General features: G+C 41.5%; 1 protein-coding gene across 1 annotated transcript in view; it reads right to left on the bottom strand.

The window, feature by feature from the left end:
* Nucleotides 1-10,701, bottom strand: part of LOC133541635 (retinoic acid-induced protein 1) — a 349,449-nt gene extending 338,748 nt beyond the window's left edge. The window contains exon 1 of the mRNA XM_061885152.1: nucleotides 10,640-10,701. The gene's annotated coding sequence lies outside the window, so the exon portion shown is untranslated. The remainder of the gene's footprint in view (nucleotides 1-10,639) is intronic.
* Nucleotides 10,702-15,276: the final 4,575 nt, after the last annotated feature.

Below are 15,276 nucleotides of genomic sequence, written 5' to 3'. Positions count from 1 at the left end.
AGAGTACTGGAGCCCGAACGGAAAACGCTTTATAGCCCGCAGACTTTTTTTGGGCTCTAGGGATCACTAATAAGCCGGAGTCTTTTGAACGCAGATCTCTTGCCGGGACATATGGTACAATACAATCGGCAAGATAGGATGGAGCTAGTCCAGGGGTGCCCATTACGTCGACCGCGAGCTACCAGTCGACCGCGGGGGGTGTGTCAGTCCATCTCCAGCCAGGCTTTTAAAAAAAATAGACCTAAAAATGAGTGATCATCAATCTTCACCAAGACGTCACTTAAATGACATTCACGGTACCGGAGGGTCTTGTGAGATGACGCTGGCTGCTGCAAGATCATTATTATGAAAATATGACCGAGAGGAAGGCCAGAAACACTTTTTATTTCAACAGACTCTCGCGCCGTACCTTTCGTCAAAACTCTAAAGGCCGACTGCACATTTCCTATCTTCACAATAAAAGCCCTGCTTCATGCTGCCTGCGCTAACTAAATACAGAGTCTCGGAAAACTGGCGTGCACAAGCGATCCCTCAGAAAGCTGGCGTGCACATCACTTGTGCACGCCAGCTTTCAGAGACTCTTATTTTGTTAGCGCAGGCAGCATGAAGCAGGGCTTTTATTGTGAAGATAGGAAATGTGCAGTCGGCCTTTAGAGTTTTGACGGAAGGGACGGCGCGAGAGTCTGTTGAAATAAAAAGTGTTTCTCGCCTTCCTCTCTGTCATTTTTTCATAATAATGAACTGGCAGCAGCCAGCGTCATCTCACGAGACCCTCGGGTGCCGTGAATGTCAATCAAGCAAGCTACGGAATTTGCCGCCAATGTTTTTCCGTCAAAACTCTAAAGGCCGACTGCACATTTCCTATCTTCACCTCTTTTAAACCGTTCAATTAAGTGTTTTTTTTTTCATCATTTATTCTCCACAAAAAAACCTTCCGTAAAAGGAAAAAAAAATGTACGACGGAATGACGGACAGAAATACCCTTTTTTTTTTATATATATAGATTTATTTATTAAAGGTAAATCGAGCAAATTGGCTATTTTTGGCAATTTATTTAAGTGTGTATCAAACTGGTAGCCCTTCGCATTATTCAGTACCCAAGAAGTAGCTCTTGCTTTCAAAAATGTTGGTGACCACTGTTGTATTATGTATATGTGCTTTGCTATGGAGTTTTTTTTCCCACTCCAGACTGGGTTCCTAAGGGGGCCCAGTCTGGAGTGGGAAAAAAAACTCCATTGCATTTTTTTCCAAATCCTTCCCTAGCGTTGACCCTTTTCCCATCTTTTTACGGGGCGCCTTATGGCGACCCATCAGCGTTCTTGTTCTGTAACCCTCTACACTGTTTGTTTGTCTATTCTTGAACAGGTTTGTGCTGAAAACAGACACAGTGTGTAGACCGAAAAGGGAAAACAGACGCATTTTGGCTTGAAAAGTAAAGACAAAGGTAAATTCATAACGCTAAAAGGAAGAGGTGCTTTAAGACATGACTAGCTCGCTTTCAAGTATTATTATCACTGCATGACGAGGAATAGCTAAACATGCTTCACTACACACCGTAGCTCACCGGCGTCACAATGTAAACAAACGCCATCGGTGGATCCACTGTAATGATACCAAGTACAGTAGCGCATCTAGTCGATACTACTATGATTAGGTCAATATTTTTTGGCATCACATCTTTCGATTTTTAAAAAAAACTGTATATTATGTCTATAAACTCAGGAAATATGTCCTCGGACATATGAGGACTTTGAATATGACCAATGTATGATCCAGTAACGACTTGGTATCGGATCGATACCAGGAAGACTGGCTTACAAGTATTATTATCACTGCAGGACGAGGAATAGCTAAACATGCTTCACGACACACCGTAGCTCACCGGCGTCACAATGTAAACAAACGCCATGGGTGGATCTACACATGACATCCACTGTAATGATACCAAGTACAGTAGCGTATCTAGTCGATCGATACTGTTTAGCATCACAAAGTCTCCTTTTGTTTTTAAAAAATGTATATTATGTTTATAGACTCAGGAAATATGTCCCCGGACACATGAGGACTTTGAATATGACCAATGTATGATCCAGTAACGACTTGGTATCGGATCGATACCAGGAAGACTGGCTTACAAGTACCATTATCACTGCAGGACGAGGAATAGCTAAACATGCTTCACGACACACCGTAGCTCACCGGCGTCACAATGTAAACAAACGCCATGGGTGGATCTACACCTGACATCCACTGTAATGATACCAAGTACAGGAGCGTATCGAGTCGATACTACTATGGCTACATTGATATTTTTAGCATCCCAAAATCTTTTTTCGTTTTTTTTTCTTCTTTATATTATGTTTATAAACTCAGGAAATATGTCCCCGGACACATGAGGACTTTGAATATGACCAATGTATGATCCAGTAATGACTTGGTATCGGATCGATACCAAGATGACTGGCTTACAAGTACCATTATCACTGCAGGACAAGGAATAGCTAAACATGTTTCCCGACATCGTAGCCCACCGGAGTCACAATGTAAACAAACGCCATGGGTGGATCTACACCTGACATCCACTGTAATGATACCAAGCACAGGAGCGTATCTAGTCGATCGATACTGTTTAGCATCACAAAATCTCCTTTTGTTTTTCAAAAATGTATATTATGTTTATAGACTCAGGAAATATGTCCCTGGACACATGAGGACTTTGAATATGACCAATGTATGATCCAGTAACGACTTGGTATCGGATCGATACCAGGAAGACTGGCTTACAAGTACCATTATCACTGCAGGACGAGGAATAGCTAAACATGCTTCACGACACACCGTAGCTCACCGGCGTCACAATGTAAACAAACGCTATGGGTGGATCTACTCCTGACATCCACTGTAATGATACCAAGTACAGGAGCGTATCGAGTCGATACTAATATGGTTACATTGATATTTTTAGCATCACACAATCTTTTTTCGTTTTTTTTTCTTCTTTATATTATGTTTATAAACTCAGGAAATATGTCCCCGGACACATGAGGACTTTGAATATGACCAATGTATGATCCAGTAACGACTTGGTATCGGATCGATACCAGGAAGAGGTGTTTTACGACATGGCTAGCTCGCTTTCAAGTATTATTATCACTGCAGGACGAGGAATAGCTAAACATGCTTCACTACACACCGTAGCTCACCGGCGTCACAATGTAAACAAACGCCATGGGTGGATCCACTGTAATGATACCAAGTACAGTAGCGCATCTAGTCGATACTGCTATGATTAGGTCAATATTTTTTGGGATCACATCTTTCGATTTAAAAAAAACTGTATATTATGTTTATAGACTCAGGAAATATGTCCCCGGACATATGAGGACTTTGAATATGACCAATGTATGATCCAGTAACGACTTGGTATCGGATCGATACCAGGAAGACTGGCTTACAAGTATTATTATCACTGCAGGACGAGGAATAGCTAAACATGCTTCACTACACACCGTAGCTCACCGGCGTCACAATGTAAACAAACGCCATGGGTGGATCTACACCTGACATCCACTGTAATGATACCAAGTACAGGAGCGTATCGAGTCGATACTACTATGATTACATTGATATTTTTAGCATCACAAAATCTTTTTTCGTTTTTTTTTCTTCTTTATATTATGTTTATAGACTCAGGAAATATGCCCCCGGACACATGAGGACTTTGAATATGACCAATGTATGATCCAGTAACGACTTGGTATCGGATCGATACCAGGAAGAGGTGCTTTAAGACATGGCTAGCTCGCTTTCAAGTATTATTATCACTGCAGGACGAGGAAAAGCTAAACATGCTTCACTACACACCATAGCTCACCGGCGTCAAAATGTAAACAAACGCCATCGGTGGATCCACTGTAATGATACCAAGTACAGTAGCGCATCTAGTCGATACTGCTATGATTAGGTCAATATTTTTTGGCATCACATCATTCGATTTAAAAAAAAAACTGTATATTATGTTTATAGACTCAGGAAATATGTCCCCGGACATATGAGGACTTTGAATATGACCAATGTATGATCCAGTAACGACTTGGTATCGGATCGATACCAGGAAGACTGGCTTACAAGTTCCATTATCACTGCAGGACGAGGAATAGCTAAACATGCTTCACTACACACCGTAGCTCACCGGCGTCACAATGTAAACAAACGCCATGGGTGGATCCACACCTGACATCCACTGTAATGATACCAAGTACAGGAGCGGTATCGAGTCGATACTACTATGGCTACATTGATATTTTTAGCATCACAAAATCTTTTTTCGTTTTTTTTTCTTCTTTATATTAAGTTTATAAACTTAGGAAATATGTCCCCGGACACATGAGGACTTTGACTATGACAAATGTATGATTCTGTAAAGACCTGGTATCGGATCGATACCAGGAAGAGGTGCTTTACAACATGGCTAGCTCGCTTTCAAGTATTATTATCACTGCAGGACGAGGAATAGCTAAACATGCTTCACTACACACCGTAGCTCACCGGCGTCAAAATGTAAACAAACGTCATCGGTGGATCCACTGTAATGATACCAAGTACAGTAGCGCATCTAGTCGATACTGCTATGATTAGGTCAATATTTTTTGGAATCACATCTTTCGATTTTTAAAAAAAACTGTATATTATGTTTATAGACTCAGGAAATATGTCCCCGGACACATGAGGACTTTGAATATGACCAATGTATGATCCAGTAACGACTTGGTATCGGATTGATACCAGGAAGACTGGCTTACAAGTACCATTATCACTGCAGGACGAGGAATAGCTAAACATGCTTCCCGACACACCGTAGCTCACAGGCGTCACAATGTAAACAAACGCCATGGGTGGATCTACACCTGACATCCACTGTAATGATACCAAGTACAGGAGCGTATCGAGTCGATACTACTATGGCTACATTGATATTTTTAGCATCCCAAAATCTTTTTTCGTTTTTTTTTCTTCTTTATATTATGTTTATAAACTCAGGAAATATGTCCCCGGACACATGAGGACTTTGAATATGACCAATGTATGATTCTGTAAAGACCTGGTATCGGATCGATACCAGGAAGAGGTGCTTTACGACATGGCTAGCTCGCTTTCAAGTATTATTATCACTGCAGGACGAGGAATAGCTAAACAAGCTTCACTACACACCGTAGCTCACCGGAGTCAAAATGTAAACAAACGTCATCGGTGGATCCACTGTAATGATACCAAGTACAGTAGCACATCTAGTCGATACTACTATGATTAGGTCAATATTTTTTGGCATCACATCTCTTGATTTTTAAAAAAACCTGTATATTATGTTTATAGACTCAGGAAATATGTCCCCGGACACATGAGGACTTTGACTATGACCAATGTATGATCCAGTAACGACTTGGTATCGGATCGATACCAGGAAGACTGGCTTACAAGTATCATTATCACTCTAGGACGAGGAATAGCTAAACATGCTTCACTACACACCGTAGCTCACCGGCGTCACAATGTAAACAAACGCCATCGGTGGATCTACACCTGACATCCACTGTAATGATACCAAGTACAGGAGCGTATCGAGTCGATACTACTGTGGCTACATTGATATTTTTAGCATCCCAAAATCTTTTTTCGTTTTTTTTTCTTCTTTATATTATCTTTATAAACTCAGGAAATATGTCCCCGGACACATGAGGACTTTGACTATGACAAATGTATGATTCTTTAAAGACCTGGTATCGGATCGATACCAGGAAGAGGTGCTTTAAGACATGACTAGCTCGCTTTCAAGTATTATTATCACTGCAGGACGAGGAATAGCTAAACATGCTTCACTACACACCGTAGCTCACCGGCGTCACAATGTAAACAAACGCCATCGGTGGATCCACTGTAATGATACCAAGTACAGTAGCGCATCTAGTCGATACTGCTATGATTAGGTCAATATTTTTTGGCATCACATCTTTCGATTTTTAAAAAAAACTGTATATTATGTTTATAGACTCAGGAAATATGTCCCCGGACACATGAGGACTTTGAATATGACCAATGTATGATCCAGTAACGACTTGGTATCGGATCGATACCAGGAAGACTGGCTTACAAGTATCATTATCACTGCAGGACGAGGAATAGCTAAACATGCTTCCTGACACACCGTAGCTCACCGGCGTCACAATGTAAACAAACGCCATGAGTGGATCTACACCTGACATCCACTGTAATGATACCAAGTACAGGAGCGTATCGAGTCGATACTACTATGGTTACATTGATATTTTTAGCATCACAAAATCTTTTTTCGTTTTTTTTTCTTCTTTATGTTTATAGACTCAGGAAATATGTCCCCGGACACATGAGGACTTTGAATATGACAAATGTATGATTCTGTAACGACTTGGTATCGGATCGATACCAGGAAGAGGTGCTTTACGACATGACTAGCTCGCTTGCAAGTATTATTATCACTGCAGGACGAGGAATAGCTAAACATGCTTCACTACACACCGTAGCTGACCGGCGTCAAAATGTAAACAAAGGCCATCGGTGGATCCACTGTAATGATACCAAGTACAGTAGCGCATCTAGTCGATACTGCTATGATTAGGTCAATATTTTTTGGCATCACATCTTTCGATTTTTAAAAAAACCTGTATATTATGTTTATAGACTCAGGAAATATGTCCCCGGACACATGAGGACTTTGAATATGACCAATGTATGATCCAGTAACGACTTGGTATCGGATCGATACCAGGAAGACTGGCTTACAAGTACCATTATCACTGCAGGACGAGGAATAGCTAAACATGCTTCACGACACACCGTAGCTCACCGGCGTCACAATGTAAACAAAAGCCATGGGTGGATCTACACCTGACATCCACTGCAATGATACCAAGTACAGGAGCGTATCGAGTCGATACTACTATGGCTACATTGATATTTTTAGCATCACAAAATCTTTTTTTGTTTTTTTTCTTCTTTATATTATGTTTATAGACTCAGGAAATATGTCCCCGGACACATGAGGACATTGAATATGACCAATGTATGATCCAGTAACGACTTGGTATCGGATCGATACCAGGAAGACTGGCTTACAAGTACCATTATCACTGCAGGACGAGGAATAGCTAAACATGCTTCACGACACACCGTAGCTCACCGGCGTCACAATGTAAACAAAAGCCATGGGTGGATCTACACCTGACATCCACTGCAATGATACCAAGTACAGGAGCGTATCGAGTCGATACTACTATGGCTACATTGATATTTTTAGCATCACAAAATCTTTTTTTGTTTTTTTTCTTCTTTATATTATGTTTATAGACTCAGGAAATATGTCCCCGGACACATGAGGACATTGAATATGACCAATGTATGATCCAGTAACGACTTGGTATCGGATTGATACCAGGAAGAGGTGCTTTAAGACATGGCTAGCTCGCTTTCAAGTATTATTATCACTGCAGGACGAGGAATAGCTAAACATGCTTCACTACACACCGTAGCTCACCGGAGTCAAAATGTAAACAAAGGCCATCGGTGGATCCACTGTAATGATACCAAGTACAGTAGCGCATCTAGTCGATACTGCTATGATTAGGTCAATATTTTTTGGCATCACATCTTCCGATTTAAAAAAAAACCTGTATATTATGTTTATAGACTCAGGAAATATGTCCCCGGACACATGAGGACTTTGAATATGACCAATGTATGATCCAGTAACGACTTGGTATCGGATCGATACCAGGAAGACTGGCTTACAAGTATTATTATCACTGCAGGACGAGGAATAGCTAAACATGCTTCCTGACACACCGTAGCTCACCGGCGTCACAATGTAAACAAACGCCATCGGTGGATCCACTGTAATGATACCAAGTACAGTAGCGCATCTAGTCGATACTGCTATGATTAGGTCAATATTTTTTGGCATCACATCTTTCGATTTTTAAAAAAAACTGTATATTATGTTTATAGACTCAGGAAATATGTCCCCGGACACATGAGGACTTTGAATATGACCAATGTATGATCCAGTAACGACTTGGTATCGGATCGATACCAGGAAGACTGGCTTACAAGTATTATTATCACTGCAGGACGAGGAATAGCTAAACATGCTTCCCGACACACCGTAGCTCACCGGCGTCACAATGTAAACAAATGCCATGGGTGGATCTACACATGACATCCACTGTAATGATACCAAGCACAGGAGCGTATCGAGTCGATACTACTATGATTAGGTCAATATTTTTTGGCATCACATCTTTCGATTTAAAAAAAAAAACTGTATATTATGTTTATAGACTCAGGAAATATGTCCCCGGACACATGAGGACTTTGAATATGACCAATGTATGATCCAGTAACGACTTGGTATCGGATCGATACCAGGAAGACTGGCTTACAAGTACCATTATCACTGCAGGACGAGGAATAGCTAAACATGCTTCCTGACACACCGTAGCTCACCGGCGTCACAATGTAAACAAACGCCATGGGTGGATCTACACCTGACATCCACTGTAATGATACCAAGTACAGGAGCGTATCGAGTCGATACTACTATGGTTACGTTGATATTTTTAGCATCACAAAATCTTTTTTCGTTTTTTTTTCTTATTTATGTTTATAGACTCAGGAAATATGTCCCCGGACACATGAGGACTTTGAATATGACCAATGTATGATCCAGTAACGACCTGGTATCGGATCGATACCAGGAAGAGGGGCTTTAAGACATGGCTAGCTCGCTTTCAAGTATTATTATCACTGCAGGACGAGGAATAGCTAAACATGCTTCACTACACACCGTAGCTCACCGGCGTCAAAATGTAAACAAAGGCCATCGGTGGATCCACTGTAATGATACCAAGTACAGTAGCGCATCTAGTCGATACTGCTATGATTAGGTCAATATTTTTTGGCATCACATCTTTCGATTTAAAAAAAAAATGTGTATTATGTTTATAGACTCAGGAAATATGTTCCCGAACACATGAGGACATTGACTATGACCAATGTATGATTCTGTAACGACTTGGTATCGGATTGATACCAGGAAGAGGTGCTTTACGATATGGCTAGCTCGCTTTCAAGTATTATTATCACTGCAGGACGAGGAATAGCTAAACATGCTTCACTACACACCGTAGCTCACCGGCGTCAAAATGTAAACAAACGCCATGAGTGGATCTACACCTGACATCCACTGTAATGATACCAAGTACAGTAGCACATCTAGTCGATACTACTATGATTAGGTCAATATTTTTTGGCATCACATCTTTCGATTTAAAAAAAAAACTGTATATTATGTTTATAGACTCAGGAAATATGTCCCCGGACACATGAGGACTTTGAATATGACCAATGTATGATCCAGTAACGACTTGGAATCGGATCGATACCAAGAAGACTGGCTTACAAGTACCATTATCACTGCAGGACAAGGAATAGCTAAACATGCTTCACGACACACCGTAGCTCACCGGCGTCACAATGTAAACAAACGCCATGGGTGGATCTACACCTGACATCCACTGTAATGATACCAAGCACAGGAGCGTATCTAGTCGATCGATACTGTTTAGCATCACAAAATCTCCTTTTGTTTTTCAAAAATGTATATTATGTTTATAGACTCAGGAAATATGTCCCTGGACACATGAGGACTTTGAATATGACCAATGTATGATCCAGTAACGACTTGGTATCGGATCGATACCAGGAAGAGGTGCTTACATGTACCATTATCACTGCAGGACGAGGAATAGCTAAACATGCTTCCTGACACACCGTAGCTCACCGGCGTCACAATGTAAACAAACGCCATGGGTGGATCTACACCTGACATCCACTGTAATGATACCAAGTACAGGAGCGTATCGAGTCGATACTAATATGGTTACATTGATATTTTTAGCATCACAAAATCTTTTTTCGTTTTTTCTTCTTCTTTATATTATGTTTATAGACTCAGGAAATATGTCCCCGGACACATGAGGACTTTGAATATGACCAATGTATGATCCAGTAACGACTTGGTATCGGATCGATACCAAGAAGACTGGCTTACAAGTACCATTATCACTGCAGGACGAGGAATAGCTAAACATGCTTCCCGTCACACCGTAACTCACCGGCGTCACAATGTAAACAAACGCCATGAGTGGATCTACACCTGACATCCACTGTAATGATACCAAGCACAGGAGCGTATCTAGTCGATCGATACTGTTTAGCGTCACAAAATCTCCTTTTGTTTTTCAAAAATGTATATTATGTTTATAGACTCAGGAAATATGTCCCTGGACACATGAGGACTCTAAATATGACCAATGTATGATCCTGTAACGACTTGGTATCGGGTCGATACCTAAATTTGTGGTATCATCCAAAACTAATGTAAAGTATCAAACAACAGAAAAATATGTGATTATTACATTTTAAAATAAAGCCAATAATGCCATTTTTTGCAGTCACTTTTATTTAGAAAAGTATCGAAAAGTACCCAAAAGTATCAAAATACATTTTGGTACCGGTACCGGTACCAGAATATTTTTTTCTTGCTTACCTTTACCTCAGGTATCATTGGGTGCCGGCCGTGGTTTAGTGTGGAGACTTGACAAGGGGTGCATGTCATCATGGACAATCTACAAAACACAAAACCAGTAAAGTTGTCATGTTTTGTTTTTGTTTTTTTAAATGGTAAATAAAAACAGAATACAATGATTTTCAAATCCTTTTCAACTTATATTCAACTGAATCGACTGCAAAGACAAGATATTTAACATTCGAACAAGAAAACTTTGCTATTTTTTTGCCAATATTAGCTCATATGGAATTTGATGCCTGCGATATGTTTCAAAAAAGCTGGCACAAGTGGCAAAAAAGACTGAGAAAGTTGTCGGAATGCTCATCAAACACTTATTTGGAACATCCCACAGGTGAACAGGCTTGATTGGGAACACCTTCCATGAAATGCTCAGTCATTCACAAACAAGGACGGGGCGAAGGTCACCACTTTGTCAACAAATGCCTGAGCAAATTGTCCAACAGCTTAAGAACAACTTTTCTCGACCAGCTATTGCAAGGAATTTAGGGATTTCGGCATCCACGGTCCGTAATATCATCAAAAGTTTCAGAGAATCTGGAGAAATCACTGCACGTAAGCGATGAGGTTACGGACTTTCGAACCCTCATGTGGTACTGCGTCGAAAAAAAAAAACTACAGTGTGTAAAGGATATCACTACTTGAGCTCATGAACACTTCAGAAAACCACTGCCAGTTACTACAGTTCGCTCCTACATCTCTAAGTGCAAGTAAAAACTCTACAACGCAAAGCGAAAGCCATTTATCAACAACACCCAGAATTGTCGCCGGCTTCGCTGGGCCCTAGCTCATCTAAGACGGACTGATGGAAAGTGGAAAAGTGTTCTGTGGTCTGACGAGTACACATTTTCAAATACTTTTTGGAAATTGCTGACGTCAAAAGGGGAAAAGAACCATTCGGACTGTTAGTCTGAAAGGAGAGTTCTGGTGTTTTTTTTTTTTTTTAGAACCGATTGCTCTTTTAGAAGATCTACTGCATTTATGCCCGTCGAAGATACTTAACATGACAGAAAAATGGCACTAATGCTAAAAGGTAGAGGTAGAGGCTGAAAACCAACATTAAATGCCTGTGACCTTGGATCCATCAAGCGCTACTGCATCTAAAGGCAACACCAGTGTGTAAAGGATATCACCACATGGGCTCAGGAACACTTCAGAAAACTACTGCCAGTTACTACAGTTCGCTCCTATATCTCTAAGTGCAAGTAAAAACTCTACAATGCAAAGCGAAAGCCATTTATCAACAACACCCAGAAACGTCGCCGGCTTCGCTGGGCCCGAGCTCACCTAAGACAGTCTGATGCAAAGTGGAAAAAGTATTCTGTGGTCTGACGAGTCCACATTTAAAATTGTTTTTGGAAATTGCTGACGTCAAAAGGGGAAAAGAACCATTCGGACTGTTAGTCTGAAAGGAGAGTTCTGTTTTTTTTGTTTTTTTTAGAACCGATTGCTCTTTTAGAAGATCTACTGCATTTATGCCCGTCGAAAATACTTAACATGACAGAAAAATAGCATTAGGGCTGAAAGGTAGAGGTAGAGGCTGAAAACCAACATCGAATGCCCGTGACCTTGGATCCATCAAGCGCTACTGCATCAAAAGGCAACACCAGTGTGTAAAGGATATCACCACATGGGCTCAGGAACACTTCAGAAACTACTGCCATTAGCTACAGTTCGCTCCTACATCTGTATGTGCAAGTTAAACTCTACTTTGCAAACCGAAAGCCATTTATCAACAACACCCAGAAAGGAAGTCGGCTTCGCTGGGCCCTAGCTCATCTAAGACGGACTGATGCAAAGCGGAAAAGTGTTCTGTGGTCTGACGAGTCCCCATTTTCAAATACTTTTTGGAAACTGCGGACGTCAAAGAGGAAAAGAACCATTCGGCCTGTTAGTCTGAAAGGAGAACTCTGGTGTTTTTTTTTAGAACCGATTGCTCTTTTAGAAGACCTACTGCATTTATGCCCGTCGAAGATACTTAACATGACAGAAAAATGGCACTAATGCTAAAAGGTAGAGGTAGAGGCTGAAAACCAACATCGAATGCCCGTGACCTTGGATCCATCAAGCGCTACTGCATCAAAAGGCAACACCAGTGTGTAAAGGATATCACCACATGGGCTCAGGAACACTTCAGAAAACTACTGCCATTAGCTACAGTTTGCCCCTACATCTGTATGTGCAAGTTAAACTCTACTTTGCAAACCGAAAGCCATTCATCAACAACACCCAGAAACGCAGCCGGCTTCGCTGGGCCCGAGCTCATCTAAGACGGACTGATGGAAAGTGGAAAAGTGTTCTGTGGTCTGACGAGTCCACATTTTCAAATACTTTTTGGAAATTGCGGATGTCAAAGAGGAAAAGAACCATTCGCACTGTTAGTCTGAAAGGAGAACTCTGGTGTTTTTTTTTTAGAACCGATTGCTCTTTTAGAAGATCTACTGCATTTATGCCCGTCAAAGATACTTAACATGACAGAAAAATGGCACTACTGCTGAAAGGTAGAGGTAGAGGCTGAAAACCAACATCGAATGCCCGTGACCTTGGATCCATCAAGCGCTACTGCATCAAAAGGCAACACCAGTGTGTAAAGGATATCACCACATGGGCTCAGGAACACTTCAGAAACTACTGCCATTAGCTACAGTTCGCCCCTACATCTGTATGTGCAAGTTAAACTCTACTTTGCAAACCGAAAGCCATTTATCAACAACACCCAGAAACGCAGCCGGCTTCGCTGGGCCCGAGCTCATCTAAGACGGACTGATGCAAAGCGGAAAAGTGTTCTGTGGTCTGACGAGTCCACGTTTTAAAATTGTTTTTGGAAATTGCTGACGTCAAAGAGGAAAAGAACCATTCGGCTTGTTAGTCTGAAAGGAGAACTCGGGTGTCTTTTTTAGAACCGATTGCTCTTTTAGAAGACCTACTGCGTTTATGCCCGTCAAAGATACTTAACATGACAGAAAAATGGCATTAGGGCTGAAAGGTAGAGGTAGAGGCTGAAAACCAACATCGAATGCCCGTGACCTTGGATCCATCAAGCGCTACTGCATCAAAAGGCAACACCAGTGTGTAAAGGATATCACCACATGGGCTCAGGAACACTTCAGAAAACTACTGCCATTAGCTACAGTTTGCCCCTACATCTGTATGTGCAAGTTAAACTCTACTTAGCAAACCGAAAGCCATTTATCAACAACACCCAGAATTGTAGCCGGCTTCGCTGGGCCCGAGCTCATCTAAGACGGACCGATGCAAAGCGGAAAAGTGTTCTGTGGTCTGACGAGTCCACGTTTTAAAATTGTTTTTGGAAATTGCTGACGTCAAAGAGGAAAAGAACCATTCGGCTTGTTAGTCTGAAAGGAGAACTCGGGTGTTTTTTTTAGAACCGATTGCTCTTTTAGAAGACCTACTGCGTTTATGCCCGTCAAAGATACTTAACATCACAGAAAAATGGCATTAGGGCTGAAAGGTAGAGGTAGAGGCTGAAAACCAACATCGAATGCCCGTGACCTTGGATCCATCAAGCGCTACTGCATCAAAAAGTGACATCAGTGTGTAAAGGATATCACCACATGGGCTCAGGAACACTTCAGAAACTACTGCCATTAGTTACAGTTCGCCCCTACATCTGTATGTGCAAGTTAAACTCTACTTTGCAAACCGAAAGCCATTTATCAACAACACCCAGAAACGCAGCTGGCTTCGCTGGGCCCGAGCTCATCTAAGACGGACTGATGCAAAGCGGAAAAGTGTTCTGTCGTCTGACGAGTACACATTTCTCATTGTTCTTGGAAACTGTGGACGTCGTGTCCGCCGGACCAAGGAGGAAAATAACTATACAGATTGTTGTATGCGCAAAGTTGAAAAGCCAGCATCTGTGATGGTATGGGGGTGTAATAGTACCCAAGGCATGGGTAACTTATGAATCTGTGAAGGCACCATTGATGCTGGAAGGTACATACAGTACAGGTTTTGTAGCAATCCAAGCAACGTTTTAATGGACGCCCCTGCTTATTTAAGCAAAACGATGGCAAGCCACATGTAATAACAGCGTATAAGTTGAAAAGGATTTGCAAATCATTGTATTCTTACACAACATGCCAACTTCACTTGTTTTAATAGCACACGCTATGTTACAGTTTGCACACGCTGTTTATCTTTGTAGCTCCATCACGTGTACGGGAGACATATTTTGATGTCCGCACAGCCTGGAGAGGAGGAGACGTCACCGATTGTGCAGGGAATGGAAATGAAGTGGGAGGGCAAAAAGGAGGAGGACATTGATTGTCCTTTCATTCAACCCGCCGCTTCTTGACAGAACCACCAAAACATGGCGCCTTCTCGCCGCGAAGAGAATGCTTTCAATTTCTTTCCGACGTACGTGAGAGAACATTGCGTGTCCACGCTTACACCGTTCCACATGTCCGAAAAGTAGTGAGAAGAAGCTCTTTTGATTACTAATAGTTTGACACCAGTTGCAATTTTCTGCAATGCATAAATGCAGCTGGCATCGATAGGGACAAGAGGTAAGAAATGGACAAATTCCATAATGTCCGACATTGAAATACAGTAGCGTATTGAGCTTAAGTAATCGT

This window comes from Nerophis ophidion, linkage group LG23 (genome assembly GCF_033978795.1).
Source record: "Nerophis ophidion isolate RoL-2023_Sa linkage group LG23, RoL_Noph_v1.0, whole genome shotgun sequence".
NCBI classification, from domain to species: Eukaryota; Metazoa; Chordata; class Actinopteri; order Syngnathiformes; family Syngnathidae; genus Nerophis; species Nerophis ophidion.
Note: the sequence above shows the minus strand (reverse complement) of the source record. Positions and strands in the feature narration are given on the sequence as shown.